The 20,475-nt window shown below is 40.5% G+C and overlaps 1 long non-coding RNA gene across 2 annotated transcripts; it reads left to right on the top strand.

Annotated features, from left to right (window-relative positions):
* The first annotated feature begins 6,068 nt into the window (after positions 1–6,068).
* Positions 6,069–18,012, top strand: LOC137468280 (uncharacterized). Of its 2 annotated transcripts, none has more exons than XR_010995841.1 (3): positions 6,069–7,177; positions 15,396–15,500; positions 17,647–18,012. It is a non-coding gene; the product is annotated as an uncharacterized lncRNA (long non-coding RNA). The 2 variants fall into 2 exon arrangements; XR_010995840.1 differs by lacking the exon at positions 17,647–18,012 and adding an exon at positions 16,476–16,688.
* The last annotated feature ends 2,463 nt before the right edge of the window (positions 18,013–20,475 follow it).

Here is a 20,475-nt window from a genome sequence, read left to right as displayed (position 1 = left end):
GGGCAGGAGCCGGGCAGGAGCGGGGCGGTGCGGGCAGGAGCCGGGCAGGAGCCGGGCAGGAGCCGGGCAGGAGCGGGGCGGTGCGGGCAGGAGCCGGGCAGGAGCCGGGCGGTGCGGGCAGGAGCCGGGCAGGAGCCGGGCAGGAGCCGGGCGGTGCGGGCAGGAGCCGGGCAGGAGCCGGGCAGGAGCCGGGCAGGAGCCGGGCAGGAGCGGGGCGGTGCGGGCAGGGGCCGGGCAGGAGCCGGGCAGGAGCCGGGCAGGAGCGGGGCGGTGCGGGCAGGAGCCGGGCAGGAGCCGGGCGGTGCGGGCAGGAGCCGGGCGGTGCGGGCAGGAGCCGGGCAGGAGCCGGGCAGGAGCCGGGCAGGAGCCGGGCAGGAGCGGGGCGGTGCGGGCAGGGGCCGGGCAGGAGCCGGGCAGGAGCCGGGCAGGAGCCGGGCAGGAGCGGGGCGGTGCGGGCCCAGCCGAGGCGGCGGCGGGGACGGCGGCGGCGCTTGGGCGATCTCGCGCTGCCCCCCGGCGGCCGTTCCCGGCCGCGCTGCCGCTGCCCTGCCGCCGGCTCCGGCCCCCGGCGCTGCCCCCGCTCCCGGCGCTTCGGCAAGGGCAGGGCTGGGTCCCCCGCCCCGCCCCGTCCCGCTCGCAGCCGTCCCCCCTGTCCCCGGACGTTGTGCATCCCCCAGGTCGGTCGGTCCTCGGGCAGGGGAAGCCGTGCCTTGCAGGGCGAGTGACGCTGGGAGCCGGCGGTGCCTTTCCCGGAGCCTCAGCCCGACCCCCGGGGAGGCGAGCGAGGTAAAACCGCGCGGCCTCGCCTTCCCCGCAGCGAGAATGGGTCGACACCCATTTTAAATATTAAAGTGTCGCTGTTTGCAACTCAAATGCCTCGGTGTTGAAAATAAAGCTTAAGGAGGGAAATTACTCAGTCAGCGTCGCTGCACCCTGTCCTCGTGTCAGGTAGCTGGAACCTTTCCATGGCATTAAAGGACAATACCTTGCACCTGGGGCTGCCATGAGGCACAAGAGCGTATTTTTACACTTCAGCCTCCCCATGTATTCCAGATGCAATTTGCCAAATGATACTGACGTCTAAATAAGCGAAACATATAATAAAATATGAAAATTGTAGGGGAATCTCCCTGGACGCAATTATTAGGCCCTCATGACATTATTTAGGTGCTCCAGAAGCTTCTGGGACTGAGGGGAAATTGCATTGACACATGCAAAGTAACTTAGGAACCGACCAGCATTTTCAGATCACAGAGTGGCATGCTGGGGAAAAAAAATAATGTATTGCTCCTAAATACTAATTGCATGCACTGGGTCTTGGTCCATAATTGGAATGTGAACAATGTGTACATATAAAATGTAGCAATTTCTGTACTTATGTAAGTAGCTGTTATCTAAAAATTACACAGTTTACTACTGTGTTAAGTTTATGACTGCTTCCTGGCATTGCATGGACACACAGTACCTGCAGAAGGCACCTGCTGGGTTTCTGAATGCATCAGGTACATCCCAGCATTTCTGTGACTTTGGAGGAATGTTAATAGCATGACAGTAGCACAGCAGGCCCCACAGCAGACTGGTGGGGAGGGACGATGAGCAGTGCTGGCTACATTAGGGCCACTTTGCAAGCATCTAAAATAATTTTGCAGATGAAATACCCATATATTAAACAAGGATATGAAGATGGAATGGGTGAAACTTGGTTTTCTGAGTGTTTGGCTTGTAAGTACCCAGTTATTTTTCAGCTATAAATAACAAATATGGCTGCAAGTCCCTGCTTACCTCTGAGCCCTTTCCTCAAGCAGGACACTGGGTCTTGTGCCATGGCCTTCTAATGCACAGATTAATTATCTGCTCTGCTCTGATCACATTTTCCATGCCCCTTGGTGTGTATCCTTGGGGTTAGCATCTGTTAATGCTGTGGTTGTGTTTATGTTGTCAGGAGCTAATAGCCATAAGCTGCCTCTCCAGGGCGGGCCTTTCTGTGTGACAGGGCCTCTGCTCAGCTTGGAGGTGTGATTCCAAGACATGAGCCCGGTTTATGGAACTTAGCTGCCATCCTTTCTGCTAAGTGCTCCCACTGGGTGTACTTTCCACTGTGAAGAGTTGCAGGGATCAGCTGTCAGGATGGGGTATTGCAGGGATGGTACTTGGCCATGAATCATGCCTAATTCTCTAGTGAATTCTCTAGTGAATCACCTTTGAGTGACAAAAATATTTAACAAGAAATTCCCAACTGCTAGACTCTTAACTCCTTGGCACTGGGAAATGTGAGGATGACTGGAGACCTCCACTGTGGCAAAGATACCCAGTGGCTAAGGTTAACACAAAATGAATTTCACATTGGAAATAAATTGTGGATTTTTAACATTCAATTAACTATTCAGACAGACTGCCAGGAGGTGTAGCAGAATTTTTTTTCATTGCTTTTAAGTTTTTAAATGAAGACTGGTTATCTTTGTAGAAGATATACTCTAATCCAAATGTAAATTGTTGGGATCAATGCAAGAATTACTGGATGAACTTCTCTGGCCCTTGCTATGCTGCATGTCAGACTAGATGATGCTAACAATCACTTGTGGCCATAAAAATGTATGAGCAGTAGAAAATTATAAGTTTGAGAAGAATAAAATGATATGAAATTAACTCCATAACAGAAATATTTTTGCAACATAAACTCCTCTTTAACTTCTCTTGCATTATTTCACACTCTCACTGAAAGCAGCACAGATTTATAGTTGCATGATCACATTAAAAACAACAGTTGAGAAACTTAAACAAGGAAAAATGAATTTACTTCAACAGAATGGGAGCTGACTCCCAGTAAAAAGTCTGTCTGTCCTGTTAGTTTGCTACTCAGTTTCCATATGGAGGAACAACTTCCTGCAGCCAGTGCTTGTACTTGACTGACTCAATTTTTAGAAATTCCCCCATTTAAGATACAGTGTGATTGAATTGGTAATTGACTTTAGGCAATAGGAAATTGAATAGGTAGTCTATATTTCTTGATGGATGAATGGTATTTGTATTTAACCCTCTCAGGTAATGGTCTCTCAAGAGCTCAAAGTAGGTTTTCAACCTCTCTGTGTTGCCCCAATGATCCTGAGAACAACCCACTGACTTCAACAGAAACACAGTTAGCTACTGGGACCTTACATTTATTAGGCATGTTCAAAAATCTCTGTAAGTGAGTGGGAGGTGGAGGAACACAATTCCTGTGTGACTACCTAAGCCAACTCCATGTGACTTAAGTCCACTGAAGTGAGTAAAAACTCAATTCGGTGAACTTATGTAAAAAGTGAACCAGCTTTTTGCTTAATGTTTTTTTTTTTCTGAGAGTACTCAAAGAGAGGAATAAAAATGAAAGCAAAAAGTCAAATCAGTTGGAGAAGTATATATATTTAAAATAAAAGGAGGGTGTGAAGGCCTTGTATTGCTAATATTTTTTCTTATCCTTTCTCAAACATAATTCTTGAGGAAGAATTCTGGATCTGCCTGGAGTTCAATCATGTGTGGTTTTGCTTTATTTTGAAAGGTGGAAATTTTTGAGTTGCCTGTTTCTATTTTGAATGAGGTGAAACAATTAATTTTGGTTTTGACACATTTGGGATTTCCAATACTTTCTTCCTTAGCCTAACAGAGACCTGGCCCAGGTTCCTTTCTGAGACATTTTCAGTGAGAAACTATCTGGACTGCTCACTCCTTAACAAGGAATAAGACAACCCTATTTTCCAAAACTTTTCCACAGTAAGAGAGACAGAAGAAAACTAGATACTTCCTATATGTGATTCATCTGGCCATTATCAGCTTCTACATTAGCATGAAGTAATTTGTAGTTTGAAGAAATTTCTCTACAAGGGATATAGATTATTAGTTTATCTTTAAATGTTGGCATTGTGTTTAACTGGTGTTGTCCATTGAACATTAACTAGGAATAAATGTGAAAGAATAGAGAAGAACAGAACAGGAGATAATATTTTCCAAAAATACTTAATAAGGAAAAAACAAAATGCTTGAAAAGCAAAAGTGGTCTGTGGATTCATAGAAAAGAGAAAATAGTGAAGAGGAGGCAGAAGGAACATACAGAGGGCAAAAAGGAAAAAAAAATCTTTTTCCCTTTGCTGGGACCCAGATGGGAAGACAAAGGTGGCTATGTGTTTTCTTGTAGCTGCAGTAGTTGAAGTCTGGCCAAACGAGGATGGCAACCACTTGTTTTCAACAGAATATAGCCCAGTGGTAGGGCTTGGAAAACTGATGAGTGTTGAAATCTTCTTAATACATCTTTGCACAGCTGAGTGCTTTCTCTGATACTGCTCAGGCATCCTGTAATGTAACAGGCACTTGTAGCATCCAGCATGTTACACAGTCCTCTTCACTTTGCCCTGCCTTTCTCTGGGAAACAGCCTGTGTTTGTGTACAGCTGGTGGGAGAGTATGAGAAGAAATGGGTACCATTCCAACACAGCAAAATATCAGGAGGGAAGCTATCTCTCTCCCTCTGCCTCCCCCAAATTCAGCCTGAAGCTGCAGCCTGGCCTATCTCTACTCAGCAGCCCCAGAGTCAGGGTCAGGGTGGGTACATCTGCTCTAGTGACTTGGGATAGCACTGGGAGCATTCCTACACTGGAGCTTGATTGTGCTGTTAAATTAGAAAGTGGTCCCCGGCACAGTTCTGACCTGAGATGGCTAACATTCTCTCAAACAGTTTTAGACACATTCATTGCTTTCAGATCCAAGTGCCCTTTAACCATCAATCAGCTGAGAATATTTTCTTTCCAAGTTTTTCTGAAATTTGCATATCTAGGCTGTGTCTAGTGTCTCCTTGAAGGTTGCTGTAACAACTGTGCTTTCTTTTTTGTCTCACAGACTTTCAAATCTCCCCAGAATCAGAGCAAATTCCTCAGCCTTGGAAGCACCTCTTTGTTTGGACTGTCGCACATATTGTCAGTGCGTGGCTATTGATTCAACAACTCAGTGGACAAAAGGACCATTCTGGATTCTTACACTTGCCTTTAAATGAAAGTTGTCAATTAGCTCCTTCAGTTTCAAAGGAGTTTAAGCTGACCAAACAATCTGACACCTATTCACTCACACAAAGGGGAAGAAATCAGAAGAAGTAAATATTGCATATTAAGTCTCCTTGTCTATGAAATCCAAAGAGTTGCCAAAATCTCTGATACTGTCTAAACTCTTCATTCCAGGATCTAAAGTGTGTATTCATGCCACCATTGTCTCAGCTGCAATTGAACACTGCAATGACTTTTAATCTGCTTGCTTTCTTCTCTCTCTTGTTCCTTGACCCTGGACCTGTCAGAATCACTTACTTTACTGCTCTGATTGTATAGTTCAGCTCTTTGAATCTCTCTAATTCCACTTAGTTTATTTATTCCATATTCTGTAGTTATTTCCCTTACTTCTTTAGCCAAAGGAACATCTTTGTCTTCTCTTATCATAACCTTTTAAACCTCATATTGCTTTGTGGGATCCTGTTCCAGGGTCATGTATGGCTATAGAAGGACTCTGTATTTTGCTGGAAACTGGAATTAGTCCTCTACCCACCTATATTACTAAATATCCATATTTGAGTTTTTTCCTACACTTGCATCAACACATGGGATATATTTTTATTCAGGCAAGGCATTTTTAGTGCATTTGAGTTCCCTACATTTTATAGAATTGATTCAAACCTCCAGAGCCTGTCTGTGATCCAAGGGATGGTACTAGGAATGAACAAGAATAATTTCTGAAAACTACCAGACTAACTTGAAAACCAGGTAGGCCAAGGTGGTCAAGAAAGCAGCCTGGCTTTAGGTCCTATGTTTTATGGTGGTCAAACCTAGAACCATCTCATAGGATCATAGATCCATTTAGATTGGAAAAAACCTTTAGGATCAGAGTCCAACTCTAAAGCTAACACTGACAGGTCCACCATTAACCACGTCCCTAAGCAGCACTTCTCTGATATATCCCTTAGTGCCACCTCTACATATCTTTTAAGCACCTCCAGAGAGAGTGGCTGAAAAGACACTTGATAAATCATTTCTGTTACGTCTCTCTAGGGACCTCCTCTAAGATTGTGAAAGACCATTATCCAAATCTACATTCGGCCTGATTTCTAGATGAGACTTCAACCCACATCTGCAGCTCAGGAAATGTCCAAACTCCCAAGTTGTATCTGGTTTTGATGTGTGTTTCTCTTTCTGCTCTGCTGAAGACCTACAGCAGCTGTACCATCAAATTCAACTGTATGAAGGGACAGACCAGCTTAGGTGAGATCAAGCTTTGAAGCACAGGAAGTCTCAGAACAGATCAGCAGTTTTTTAGCAAAACAGTTTTTGGCATGAAAACACACTGGTTTGTTAACCATGTTTTCTTGTAAAAGTCAAATCTACCTGAGTGTGCTTACTGGTTCAGACACTGGTGATCTCCACTGTGAGAGTACCTAATGGATTATTTTGCATAACGCTCAGTGTCCTAGCCATCTCTCTTTCTCTACAAGTTTTCTTGAATTCTTCCTTATATATTTCTTTTGATTACAAAATTATTAGCCAATACTGGGAGGTGGTGAATGTATGTCTCATGTATTTTTCTTTTTTGAAAAAAAAAGAAAATCCATTTCTTTCTCGATTACTGAGAATAGAGTAATAACTTTCCTCTTTGTTGTGGAATATGGGGCATGTTTTTAGCCAACTCCCTTTAATGTGTCTTCCAATAATCTGTCTCATGTGCAGATTTTCTTGTAAAAAAAAAGTCCCTGCAGTAATTCACTTTCTAGTTCTTTAAATATATAATGACACTCCCTGTTATGAAATATATTAAATTCTCAGTCGCATTTCCTATTACCCAGGTAGAAAAGATGCAAGGTTCCAGTCTACAGCTCTCTTAAGTCCTACTATGGCGGCTTCTGAAAGGGCTCCTGGTTTTGTGTGTCCTCCCAGGAGGAGTGGCTGAAACTGATAAGGATCTCATCTCTTCTCCCAGTGACCTGTGACAAAACAGAGGCAGCCCTAAATACCTCAGAGGCAAAATGCAAGGAAATCTGTGTCAGACTTATCTAAATTAACTGGCTCCTGAAGAAAGACTCCTTCCACCCTGTCATTATTAAAAAAGGAAAGAAAACAAAGTGCAGAAAACCAAAAAGCCCAAACAAACAGAAATTGAAGTTTTGAAGAAGAAAGGTAAGTAGTTTTTCTCTGAAATGACTGCCTTTTAAATGTTTTGGGCATTTCTCAATCCAAAGAGGTGCCCCATATTCTATTGAGTTCTGTTGGATTCACTATGTCATGTGGTTGGGTTTTTCACATGTTAATTATGTGAAAGTGTGTCTCTTTTTATATGAATTTTCAATCTTCCATGCTTAAATTTTTTGAAATGTCTCTTTGTACTTGCCTTATTGTAAAAGGTGGGGGGGGGAGGTAAAAGTGCCTCATCTGTCTTTTCTATCACACTCCTTATTTCTTTTGCATTTGATCATTTCCTCTTTTATTCATTTCATTTCATCTCATCTCTTAGGTAAACAGTCCAATTCTGTTCCATTTTGTTTCATTTCTGAGGTTTTACACGTCCCTAATTATTCTCATCACCCATCTTTGAACTCTTTTTCTCTGTGCTATATCCTTTTTTGACATTTTAGGTGCAAATTGTTGTAGGTGCAATTTAGATCACTTAAATGTCCAAGTCCCTGACTTATGGATGCAATCAGGGACTCAGACATCTAAGTAACTAGATTGCAGACACAAATAATTACATTGCAAAATGTGCCTGCAAGTTTTGTGCCTGTGAGAGATGGCTAAAGCCAGACTAAAGATCACAGCCTTAATCACAAGTAAAATATCCTCCTCACCCCGTAAAGGAGAAAAGACCTCCTTCATTCGAACAAAGTACTAACACAGAAAAAAAGTCAATTGTTTAAACACTATACAGCTATAAGTGTAATAATGAATAGAATAATAGGTCAGAAAGATGGATAACATAATAATAATAATAATAATAATAATAATAATAATATCTGAGAACCTTATTGGGAGAGAAGAGCACAGTGTGCACTGAGCTTCCATGGCAGCCAGTGTTTGTCATTTGCATGTTTCTGCCTTTAAAAATGAAACTTGAGATTGTTTACTTTGTGGTATTGAAATATTTCTATCATTAATCTACAGGAACAAACTCTAAGACAGTTTGCTTATGTCCATGATCCAATAATCTAGAAAATTCAGTCTAATATTATTGAAAAATATTTTGAACAAGGTTTTATCACTCCTTCTCTTTACAAATTAAATGTCTGTCTAGGATGAGTTGTCAGCAGACTGCAAAGTTGAGGTAATGTTCAGTGGTGGTGCTGGTGGAAAAGCTGGAATGAGAGCTGTGGTTTTTGAAAGAAAAAAATTATTTGAACTTGATCTTTATTTCTTAGATTTTCTATATTGACTGGAACAAAGTTTCCTTTTTAGCTGAAAAAATATAGCTCCTCTTTCAAACATATGAAGAGAAGTGTTTATGCTTTCTGATGTTTATTCTGAAATGAAATAATCTTTTTGTCTTCAAACCCCAAAGATTTCAATTTATTTAAAATAAATTGAATACTCTGTTTTGGAAAATGTTCTGTTCCATTCCTTTTCATTAAGCTTCCTGAAAAAGAAAGTAAAAGATAAAAAATAGCAGTACATAAATACTTAGAGTAGGGACTGGCTATGTTCTAGAATTAGACATAGCGGTAAACTTCGATTTTAATCCGTAAATATAGATAATTTTCAAAATATTCCGGACCTATAATGCTATTTTCTCTAGGGACTGTCAGCAGAGGAAGAGGAGAAAAAAGTATTTGGGGTGAATTTATAATAGTGTCTGCACAATTTCAGCCAGCGTCTTCCTCCTGTGTCCTCAAATTCTATTTTCATTTCTTATGTATTTCAGCCCTGTGTTTGCTCCACTTCCATCCCGTGTCTCCTTTGCTCTGTGAGTCAGCATTCCCAACTAATGGATTTTGGTCATCTTATGAGGCTGAGATTGGTTAGGTATTATTGCCAAACCATAGTATGGACAAAGCAAAAATAAGTTGATTTCCAGTATAAAATAATTTTGAAATCTCATCAGGCCTGCCTATGGTACAAGACATTTCTTTCCACAAGGGAGATTATATCCTCAAGAATATTTCTCTTAAATCCTCTATTATTTACTAATGGGTCCACATTTCAGATAGCTGTGAAAAATAATTATTCCTCAACTTGTTATTGAGGAGTACACAAGGAATACTTGTGTATTCCTTGTTACTCACATAAGAGAACTTATGCATGAAAGAATCACTTAAGTTTAATTAAATGGGCCATATGAAGTCCCTCAGAATAAGAATTCTATCTAGAATTGCTTAAATATTTAATCAGCTCTCAACCAGAAATCCTGTTTGCTTAGGCACCCATGATCCTGTCTTCTCTTTGAAGACAATGAGAAAACTCCAAGTAATTTTAAAGGAAGAAGAAAGAAATTAAGTGCCTATGTGTCAGATTTATGAAATTAAAGAAAATGAGCTCACAGAAAGAAAGAAAGAAAAACTGCACAGAAACTTTTCAGGGCACTTTCAGAGAGCAATACTTCTCTGGAATTAAGCCAAATTTCTTAGCTAGACTAACTGGTATGTCTTTGAACTTAGGCAGAAGGAGAAGCACCTGAGAAACAGAAGTTGATGGAACAGCCTCCGAGACTTGCATGTGGTGCTTGTTATTCCTTGATCCAGCATTTCTCCCTGCTCAGAGGTCTGGTGGTTTAAGCTAGACTGTGTGACTGTCTAATAGTGAGGCAATGAATACAAAGACTTCTTTTCCATGGGTGGAGCAAATCAGGGGAGAAGTGTCATTACTGTCACAAGATCAGGACCCATGATTGACACAAGATCAGTAGCGAGCACTGCCTTAGCAATCGTGTGCAAATTGAAATGGGCACAGATGTGTGGGTGCTTCTCCTGTGCTCTGTTCCTGCTCAAACACATCTGGTGGGGTCTGTCTGTGACTTTCATGACCTAGCACATGTTTTTCTACATACACAGCCTAGAAACAAAGGTCTAGAATAGGCCAAAATAAGATTTTCAGAGAAATGTGCATTCTTGCCTTTGACCATAAAGTAGCTAAGAAGGGAAATCCTCATTGTAGGCTTCTAAAATTCTTTGAGGTTATTTCCCTCCTACCTCATTTTCCTCCCCGAAGAAGAAAAAAACCTCTCTCTATGCTTTCCGTTCTTCCAAATGATTTGAAAACGTGACTGTACTTCTCCTTGCATTTCAGACATACTCAACATTTTCAACAACCTTTTGAAAAACATCTGGGGTTATGATGGACATGCGGCAAAGGTGTGGACAGAGCTATGCGGAAAGCAGAGTTAGAATTATTTCTCCAAAATATTAGTACAATTTCACATGCAACCACTTCTCTAACAAATCTCAAAAGAATTTAGATTGTATTGATTATTTTATGCCTCAACTCTACCACTGAAAATTATTTTTAATATAATTTCACTGTATTCCTTATCCAAAAAGACATCTTATAATTTCTTTGGGTTTTGTTTTGCTTAATTTATAAAAAAAGGCAAGATGCCTAACAGCTTGAGGCCATTACAAAGCCTAGGACCCCTTGAGTTTTTCTTTTCTCATCTCATCTCTTCTCTTTGAAGTGAAACATTTTTATTCTTAATCCTCCTCTTTTTTCTTCCTCTTCTTCCTACTGTTTAATATTTGCAAGCTTTTCAAGGTCATCTTTTCCTCTCTCTGCTCACCTTGTCCTGCTGACCACTGCATGGTGTCAACTGCTGACCTTTGTTCCTTGCCCACCATTTGCTGTGAAAGGACAAGATCATACGAAATATTTGCCGAGTTCTTGCTTTGCAAAGGTTTCATGGCCATTCAGATGGCAGTGAAAACTTCATAAAAATCTATTAGGTTACAAAGACATCATAACCATTCATTGCTGCTCTCAGAAATAATAATATTTGGCAAATTCTTTTGAAGACTCTTAAGCTTCATCTATCCTCAAGGATGGAAGAACCTCGAATGTTCATAATGTTTCAGTTTGACTTGTATTCAGTAAGTTTTCTTGTGAAAACTCCCGGAGCCCTTTGCAGCAGAACATTGCAAAGCTGCAGTAATATCAGAAGATCTAGGTCTAGGTTTTCATGAGTTTAGTGTGAGCATATGAGAGAGTGCTGTGGCTGCTCACCTCTGTGTGTGCACTGACCAAGCTTTGAAAGCCTGGTCCTGTCCAGACAAGGTGTGAGCCTGTGTGCTTGATTCCTCTCCCTTCAGGTGACAGTTGGTTTTAGACTCCCTGTGTATCCAGAGGCAGGAGAGAGGCAACATGAAGGGTGACAAATCCCATAATTATCTAAACCCCTTTCTTCACTGCTGCTCTGAAGACAGCAGTAGCCATTGCCTAACTTGTACAGCCTGATAAGGTGAGATGGATATTTTGACCTCCAAAAGAATTTGGTATTTTTTTGCCTGGCTATGCCAGGAAGAAAGCAATAAGACAATTTCCTCCCTCCTGTGCTTTTCGCAGCCCAAGGGGGCTGTGTTGCATGTGGGATATGTCATTACAGTCCTGTAACCATCCCAGCCCTCTGGGTCTGACCCTTTGTGCTTAGACCTCTTTCATCGTAACGTGGCTTTCTGTGGCACTTGAGGCTGGCTGTCATTTTACAGAACAGCAGATTGCAAAGATTGTTGCTTCCTCCTCTCTTCCTGCTGCTGGCAGTGGATTTATTTTCTCAGCTTTAGAAGGCTCCAGGCAGGTGCTGCAATCCTCTTCCTTCTCTAGAGACCTCCTTCAATAATTACCCTGGTCTGAGTGAGCCCATTAGGGATTTTTTCATGGAGAAATATTTAAACAGGTCCTGTGATCAGGTTTAGTCATGAAGGAAGCCCTGACTGGATTGAGGCTGTGGTAGGTGTGCAGTTTCTTCTTTTGTTGCTATGAAAAAGCAAGCCAATGATGGAATATAGGTGCTCTGAGATGCAGACATCGGCAGAGTAGAATTTCATACTAGACCAGCTACCAAAATTCAGCTTCAGCTACTTGTCAGTCCTCTTTTGTCACTGGTTTTCTAGCTCTTTACTGCATTATGCATTTATTAATGATTACATTTTATTTTTTTAAGTACCAATTCAATTTTGGGGATTTTTTTTAGTGTTGAAAAAGGTAGGATTTATTTTTTTCCCCTCTGTGAGTTATACAGAGTTCTTGGCATTTTAAGCACCACGAGGATGAATTAATTCTACAAAGGAAGGGTTTGGTCTGATTTACTTACCTTGAACTCATTTCTGCTCCACAGAACCTATTTTGCCTGAAACATTCTTGTTTAAATAGAGTAATATTTTAATCTTGTGCTTTGGGTCCTTTTAAACCTAATTCTATTTTGTGCTCCTATTATCCCAATAACAGTTCAATTAGGAGTGGTTAAAAATCAAGATATTTATTTTAATTGCATGCTTATCTTTTGAGGGTATATTGCAGTAAATAAGGAACATTTGAACAAAAAAACCCTAACATTGCAACATGTCTTGTCACATTATACTTACCCTACACCTGATTTCAAATGTAAATTGCACAGCATTTAGCTCTAATGAAAATACTCTAGTGAAGGAAATTGTTAAGATTTTCTGGTGCTCCCCTAGGGGTAATATTAAAACCTCCATTACTAACATCTCACTCTGAGAAGACAAAATGTGCACTGAAAATACAAAAGCTCTGTTGGCATCTAAATGTGTGCCAATTAATTCGCAGTTACAGACCTGCAGATCTGTATGGAGATGTAAAAATAGGACCTGGGAAAGCTATTTAGATCCCTGTATAACAGGGCTCCTTGACCCTGGATTTCTAATGTTAGTTTAATCATGGCATTCTGCTTTCTATTTATTTATATAGTTGCCTCAATGAACAAATTAATAATTATACAGCACATTGACAAACATGTCGAGTAATATTTGCCAGATTTTAAATTAATTTAATTCAAGGGCCACTTCATTTACAGGATTCATAGGCACATCAAGGAGTAGCTTTTACTTCATTGCTATTCAGATTACACCAAGATTTTTCATAATTTTCCACTCTCCTTTTTATCTCTCACCCCTCCTTTCGCTGAGGAAGACAATTTAACTTGCTTTTCCAAATAGGTGGTTACTTTCAGGGAGGTGGAAAACAGGTAAATGATAGACAAACAGAAATGTAGATAAATGCATGGATAACATACATTTTAGAGAAATAATAATTTTTATGAGTGAAAAAAACAGCTCTAACAACTCACTTTTATTTTTCCATAAATTCCAATTTTCAATCTATCTCCTTTTGTTTTTCATGTACAATTTCCTTTGGATATTATTTTAATTTTAATATATCTTGTGATCCTGTGGAGGACTGTTTCTGTGTTGAATATAGTTACACAGAGGTGCCATGCTTCATATTGTTTGTAAAGAGAAACTTGATATTAGAACCAGCAACTGGCTTGAACTGCAGTATTTGAAATGAGAAATATATGTCCCATCGCAGGCAAGTCAAACTTTTTAATGAAGGCTGTGTCCTTTGAGCAGGGTGAAGGAGATGATCATCAGTCTTTGAAAATACTCCCCCACTTTTTCCAACATGGCCAAGTAAAAGGAATTCACAGAACAGAGCTGCTTTTCATTAATAGTGTTCTCTTTTTGTTTCCCATTTCATTATTCTTTTGGAAGAAACAGGATAACTGGTATGTGAAAAAGACTTTTATTCTCAAGAGATGGCACATTGCTATCTTGGCCAATACATAGCAGGGTCTTCTGCTGGAATATAGGGAATCTGAGATATATTTAATATTTTCTCCATATTTTAAGAAGAACTGCAATATTGAGGAGATTAGTACCCCCTTATTCCACTACTTAAAACTCATATGATCTGTGTTTTAATGTATTTAATTATGGCAACCTCCCCCACCCCCTAGATGCTGGCATTTGGAGATGCAACTTCAGTTGTAGAACAAGACCCTTGAAAGCCCCTTTCATCCCTTTCTGATGTCACCTGATTTCTATCAAAAAAATCCTTACCTTGGCACAGGAAATTGCCGAGGAGCCAGTACACTCAGCCACCTCAGTGACATAGCAGAGCCTGAGCTGCCACATCCTCTCCCTGCATTGCCTCTGCTCCCTGTGGCAGCAGTGCTTCCTCAGAAATACTGCACCTGGTTTGGTACCCAGACATTTCTTTCTGAGCTGAGCCCCCAGAGTTGAAAGACCACTATGAAATAGTCCCGTGGGTCCACAGACACACAGTAGTTTGCTAAGCACAGATAACTTGCACAGCTGTGTTTGCTCTCCTACTCTTTTCTAAGTAAATCTGGTTGCAACGATAGTGGAGTTTTAGGAGACAAGATCCTCAAAGACATCTAGTGCAACTAGGAATCGACACTGGGTCTGAAAAGCTTTGGAGGAGCAGTACTGTGTAATTGTACTGAACTTCCAAGATGTAGCCAGATAGTGAAACTGGGAGCTATCAGTGAGGATCATCTCACCTGGCTTCTGGGGAGGGACTCATCTGCACTTGGGTGTCTGGCAGTGAGGGACTGGCATCTGCAATGGATACCAGAGGTCTAGGGCCTAATTCAGTTGCATAAACATGTGCCTTAAGACTCTTCCATGCATCTTATATTGTTGAAGACCTCTGCATGCAGCTGATGTGTGTGACAGAATCCCCAGAGAAATTGATTTCCTTCAGCAGCTGGAGCCAGGCAGCATCTGCTAAGGTATCCTTATTACCTGCTTTGGATAAATTGCATCTGGGTTTCACGAACTAGATCTGCATTGAGAGCTCAGACACCTTGCTATCCTACAGAGTACTACATGTTGGTGCCTAAAATAAGGTATCCTATCTGGCAGTGAAGACCACCCTAAATATCTACTGGAAGGCAGAGGTAGGAAGATGAAACTCATCTAAGTATATTAACAATGAGAAAGCAAGATTTAAAGGAAGACAAGTGAATCAGCTTCTCACACCCCTGGCTCAGATGAAGGCTAAATTTGGAAATGAAAATTGTTTAGGTGATACATGGGTCTCTCTGGAGAAATGTCTTGGAAACCGTTTTAGGAGATCAGAGGGGCTGGGGGTGAATTATAAAGCAACATTTGAACCAAATGCATACTTCTAATTTGTGTGACGTGACTTAAAAGATGGAAAACCAACAGCTGGTGATGTGAAAAATAGATATGAAGGAGATAAAAGAAGACTGTGAAGAAAATTGAGAAATGTTTTTTATGCCTTTAATGTACATCGCATTTAGGAAATTTGTGAGATATCAATGAATAGTAAGGTTCTTCTCAGAAACAAATAGGAAATAGCTGTGCCTTGTGTAAGACATTAACAGTCTCTCTTACGTCTGAACAACTTTTCATAGGTAAAATTGCTTTAGCTGGCACGATTATCACTGTTCACTGCTACATTCAGCATGCTGCTCAATGTGATAATGAGTGATGTCTTTTTTTCCATCACTTCAATACAGGTATGCAATTTATTCTGCCAGTAAACACTATTATAATGTAAAATTTATAATACAATATCTTTCAATGCCAGTCAGAGTGATAGTTTGAAGGAACTCAAATGTGTCTGTTATGTATCAGAGCAAACAAACCCCACATTAACAACAAAGTTGCTTACTTGGCAGAATGGTGCAGCTGCCTTGCTTTGCTTGCTGGGGTGCATACATTATGTGCAGCACTGCTCCCTGGAGTGTCGTGGCCCCAAACTCCCTCACTGTTTCTGTGCAGTCCTCACAGTATCATGGGTAACAAATGGAATGGGCACAGTGATGTCACGTTTGGCATTTGGAGCACTAGGTTTACCTTTTAACATCCACACAGCTCAAGCACAAGGTCAGCACCACTGATGACTTTTGATATTTTTAGCCAGATAAACTTTCATGTTAATCCTGCACATTTAAGTTGACAATACAAATAAATACTTTCTGCTCTGTGTGTATGTGGGGGTAGTGTTCTTTCTTTCAAGAGCTTTTAGAATATATTCCAAATAATTTCCAATAATTTAAAAGCCTTTTAAAGAACAGACTCTTCTTCCAATAATTGACAGGCAAGACAATACCAGAGGGGGAGGTGAGGTGGAGAGGGGCGGAGGTGTAGATTGCTCTATATAAAAGCTGCTAAATTATGTTGTCAAAATTATAGCAACATTTTTTTTGCTCAGAAGCCTTGAAAAATCACACTCCTCCAGTCCCAGACTTCTGGCTTTTGTTTGTTTTGTGCAACCAACCTAAAACTTCATGTCATGAAATCTGTTATAATTGGAAGCACTTGTTGGATTCAAAATCAGCCCAGGACCAGGAACCCAAACATGTGACTGAAAACATTGTCTCTATTTTTACATATAACTACAAGAATAAGAATTTTTGGCTGCTGGTGGTATCTGTGATGTGTAGGCTGGATCTTTGCTTTCATCTTGTTTATTTCCCATTCTTTGACAGGTTTTCTTGTGAAAAGTAACCTGTCTGGAGATCTGGAGAGTGCACTCTGAGCTGATGTGATTTCCTACTTTTGACAGTAGGAAAGCCACTGACTACAGGTCCTTCAGTTCGGAATGGTCTCCACTGAGAGCAACATTCAGTAACTTGCTGAAACAGGAGTCTCAATAACTCTACATTTCAGTTCAGAGATCTTGTTTACTGACTTCTCAGTATCTCTTCTAAGCTATAGACTCCTCCCTTCCTCCATCTCTCCCCTTCCCCTCCCCGTTAAGATTTAGTGACCTGATGTCTTGTATGATGGCTTTGTTCTTGGAGAGAAGGAAATCTGTGTCAAGGGTATATTCATGACCAAATTCATACTATCTCTTAGATATTAGTTGTTGCAGTAAACATGTGAAAAGCATGATGTGGTAGCTCTCCCTCTGGTCATTTCACAGTAAAATAATTTGCTCTAGAAGTAAGAAGCTGGAAAATTTAATTAATTTTCTCCTTGAAGCATTCTAATGTATTTCTTTTTTTCTGGATATTTACTCTTCACACGTAGCATGCCAAGCTGCAAGTCATTTCTTGCTGTAGTCTTTATGTTCCATTAAGCCTATATAGCTCAAGCATTTCAGAATTGAAGATACATTTGGAACATGACATGAAATATAATCAGAGTTTCTGTTCACTCTTCCACATGTTGCATCATTTATTAACTGTCCCTTCATAACAAGTCTGGATGATGAAGCTTCTACAAAATCTGTCTGACCAGCCATCTGTCTGTCTCCCACGTACCAAACACAAAGCAAAGCTCAGTAGCTTGTGTGCACTTTTCAGCTTTGGTCCTTATAGAAGTGTCTTATTAAAGTGGGAGAACAAGCAACCCTTCAAAAATGGCTGGGAAAACAAGAATATGCCTTGCACAAACAAGAGGGAGAGACTGAGATGCTTTTTCAGCTTGTGGTGCGCAAAAGGCATTGGATGCTGTTGTGCTTTATGGCATCTCTTTGCTGTAAAGGCTGATTAAAAAAGAAAGGTAAATTCATGCTGTTGTCATCTGATGACATTTCAATAAGCCTACAATATGTTTATTATTTTGAAGAAACCTTTCTAAGAGTAAACTGTGTGCTTTAACAAGTGTACTTACACATGATACTGCATGAGTTGAAAGTCTTGATATTGTTGACAGGTAGATGAATAGACTGCAGTCTCTTCAAGATGCAGGACTAGGAAGAAATTGGTCTGGAAGCCTGCTGAAGAAAGGGACTGGTTGGCACTCTTTGGTGTGATATGAGCAGCTCACACTCCTATATGTATCTGGGGTAATGCCTGTAGAATAGAACCATAGAATTGTAGAATGTCCTGAGTTAAAAGGGACCCACAAGGACTGTCAAAGTTCAACTCCTGACCCTGCACAGCACAGCCCATAGAGTCACACCAGGTGCCAGAGGCTGAGCAAGCCGAGTGACCTCATATGCTTCTCATATGGTTTTCCCTCTAGACCCTTCACCACCTTTGTAACCCTCCTTTGGTTACTCTCTAATAACTTTATATCTATTTTTATTTTGGTGCTCAAAACTGCATGCAGGACTCAAGATAAGGCTGCAACAGCACAGAACAGAGTGGGGGGCTGTCCACCCATCATTCCAGAATTCCTGGGAGATTTTACAGAACAATAATATTATGCGCGCGCGCTCACGCACACACACACACACACACACACACACACGCACACGTGTACAGGCACCTTTTCTGGGACTATAAAGAATGTTTTTATCCACACTTTTTGAGCACTGTGTCTCAGATTGCTTTCATACTGACCCAACTTATAAGCGCAGTCCCTTATCCATAGAGGTAAATAAATCTCATCCTTTTGGTCAAATATACGGATGCTTTCCAAGATTTTTTGACAATGATCCTTATTCCCTAGCTTTCAGCAATGATCCTAATCTAATAGTTTATGTGCTAATTTTTGACTAGTCTGATGCTGTCAAATCCAGCAGTCTTTTTAAGGCAGGCAATAAGCTGTGTTTCATTATTGCTACTGTCCCATCTACCTGCTTTATTTTATGCCTTGGTGACACAAAGTACTGCAAAGATGAATGGGATTTAAATAAGTGTAATTTTTTTGTCTATATATTTAAATGTATACACTATTCCAAAGCTAAATAATGTCCTGACAAGTGAAAACAGTGCCTGGCATGTAACTGAGAAACTAGTCTTGAATGGTATTGAATTTCTGGCCAATTCTGTGTTCTGTTTTCAGGTGTGCCAGACCTGATGTTGATGTTCCTGACACATTGGGTACAGATATCATTTGCTTTCCTCTTAGTCTTACACTTAACCTAGATCTGCCTGGAAATTTTCACCAGTGTAAATGAGAGCAACCTTTGTTTTTTCACCTCAGGTTTCTCCATCTCATGTCATAAGCCAAAACAGTTCCCAGTTGCCACTTTTGGAAGAGAATTAAAATCACATTGTGACTGATCCAAGAATCAGACCTGGATTGTGTAAGCCTGTTTTGTCTACTTAAGTGCCAAGGTAACAAAACATTGTCTTTCTGAAATATTGAAAAATATATTTTCATATGTTCACGTATCTCAAGAATCACTTTGTTACCTGTAAAAAACAGTTTGCCATCAATCTGTGAAGAATGCTAACTTTATTCCACTAAGTGCTACACCCCTCCCAAAAAAGTGTCAGGAATATCTGCAAGGGAAGGATTATGATCAAGGAAGCACTTCTTTTGTAATGAGATTAATTCTAACATGTGCTATAATCATATGTGCAGGGTTACCAAATAATTTGCCTTTGCAGTAACTCTTATGACAGTAAGTACCGAAGTAATAATTTGTGTCTGCTACATTTTGTAAGCTTTTGTCAAACAGATAACCTGTCTACATGCTCAGAACTGGTATCTCCTGCTGTTCAGCTCAATGGACAAGGGGGCTTTGTTCATGGAGGCTCTCTCAGTAGAATGTTCAGACTGGGCATGGAGGTGCTCTAGTACTTGTAGAAAAGCAGTAAATTCTCTCTGAATAGCACTTACATTATATTAGCTACTGAAGATAAGTGTTTGCTGTTTTGTTTTCTTTTGCAATAACATAATTTTCTGTGCATAAATTCCATTCATGATTTATACTTTGGTACTTCAGTCTGTGTTTTGTTGTGTTGGGTTCTTTTGGTTGATTTTTTATTTGTTTGTTTGAATGAAATGTATTTCTTAAATAAACGGTCTTTTTTTTTTTCCACTCGAGACGGAGAAGTCACTGGGCTATTTCTCACGCATTAACTCTGAAACAAATAGCATCTTCCATCAGATAAAATTAGTCAAATTCAGTGCTATGATAGATCACTTGATTAACCAGCAGGGAGACCTGTTTCTTTAGTAAGAATCACCTGCTGGTCAAGATGAGCATTTACAAATGCCTCTTCAGATTAGGAATTTATGTATGAGATAAATCCAAACAAATACGACATACTGGAATAAAGTTTTGAGCACCTCGAGGCTCCACTGTAAAAAGCCACTGTTTATTGCCCAATAAAAGGCTTTCAGTACAACTGTATCTATTTACCAAGCAGGAAGTGAGCAGAGGATTCCAATAGTTGATTACTGCTCTTGCCTTGATTATGGCCCCTTCACCCATTGCTGGCATTCATTAAGGCTCAGATTTTTCAGCCATTGTTCATATTAAGCAGGGCCATCAAATTCTCTGGATTTAGCTGTGCATTGAAGTCTCTTCCTGTCTAGTGGCATCTAGTCTAGGGCCCATGAGCTTTCCTGGTGCTCACTTACTGTGTTTTTGTTTGCTGGCTATGTCCTGACTATATTTTAAAATTAGGGACAGTCTTTTCTATCTCCCGATATTCCATGATAAGAGGAATTGAACAGTATATAAGCCATAGGGACTAATGTTTCCAGAACAAATTTCTGGCGCAGGCAATATTTTACACTTTGGAGGTGAAGGACTGCCAAATATTAAACATTATGAATCAAATTTTCACCTCCCATTGCAAT

Source organism: Anomalospiza imberbis, chromosome 2 (assembly GCF_031753505.1).
Source record: "Anomalospiza imberbis isolate Cuckoo-Finch-1a 21T00152 chromosome 2, ASM3175350v1, whole genome shotgun sequence".
In the NCBI taxonomy this organism is placed as follows: domain Eukaryota; kingdom Metazoa; phylum Chordata; class Aves; order Passeriformes; family Viduidae; genus Anomalospiza; species Anomalospiza imberbis.
This window is presented reverse-complemented; position numbering and strand designations above follow the sequence as displayed.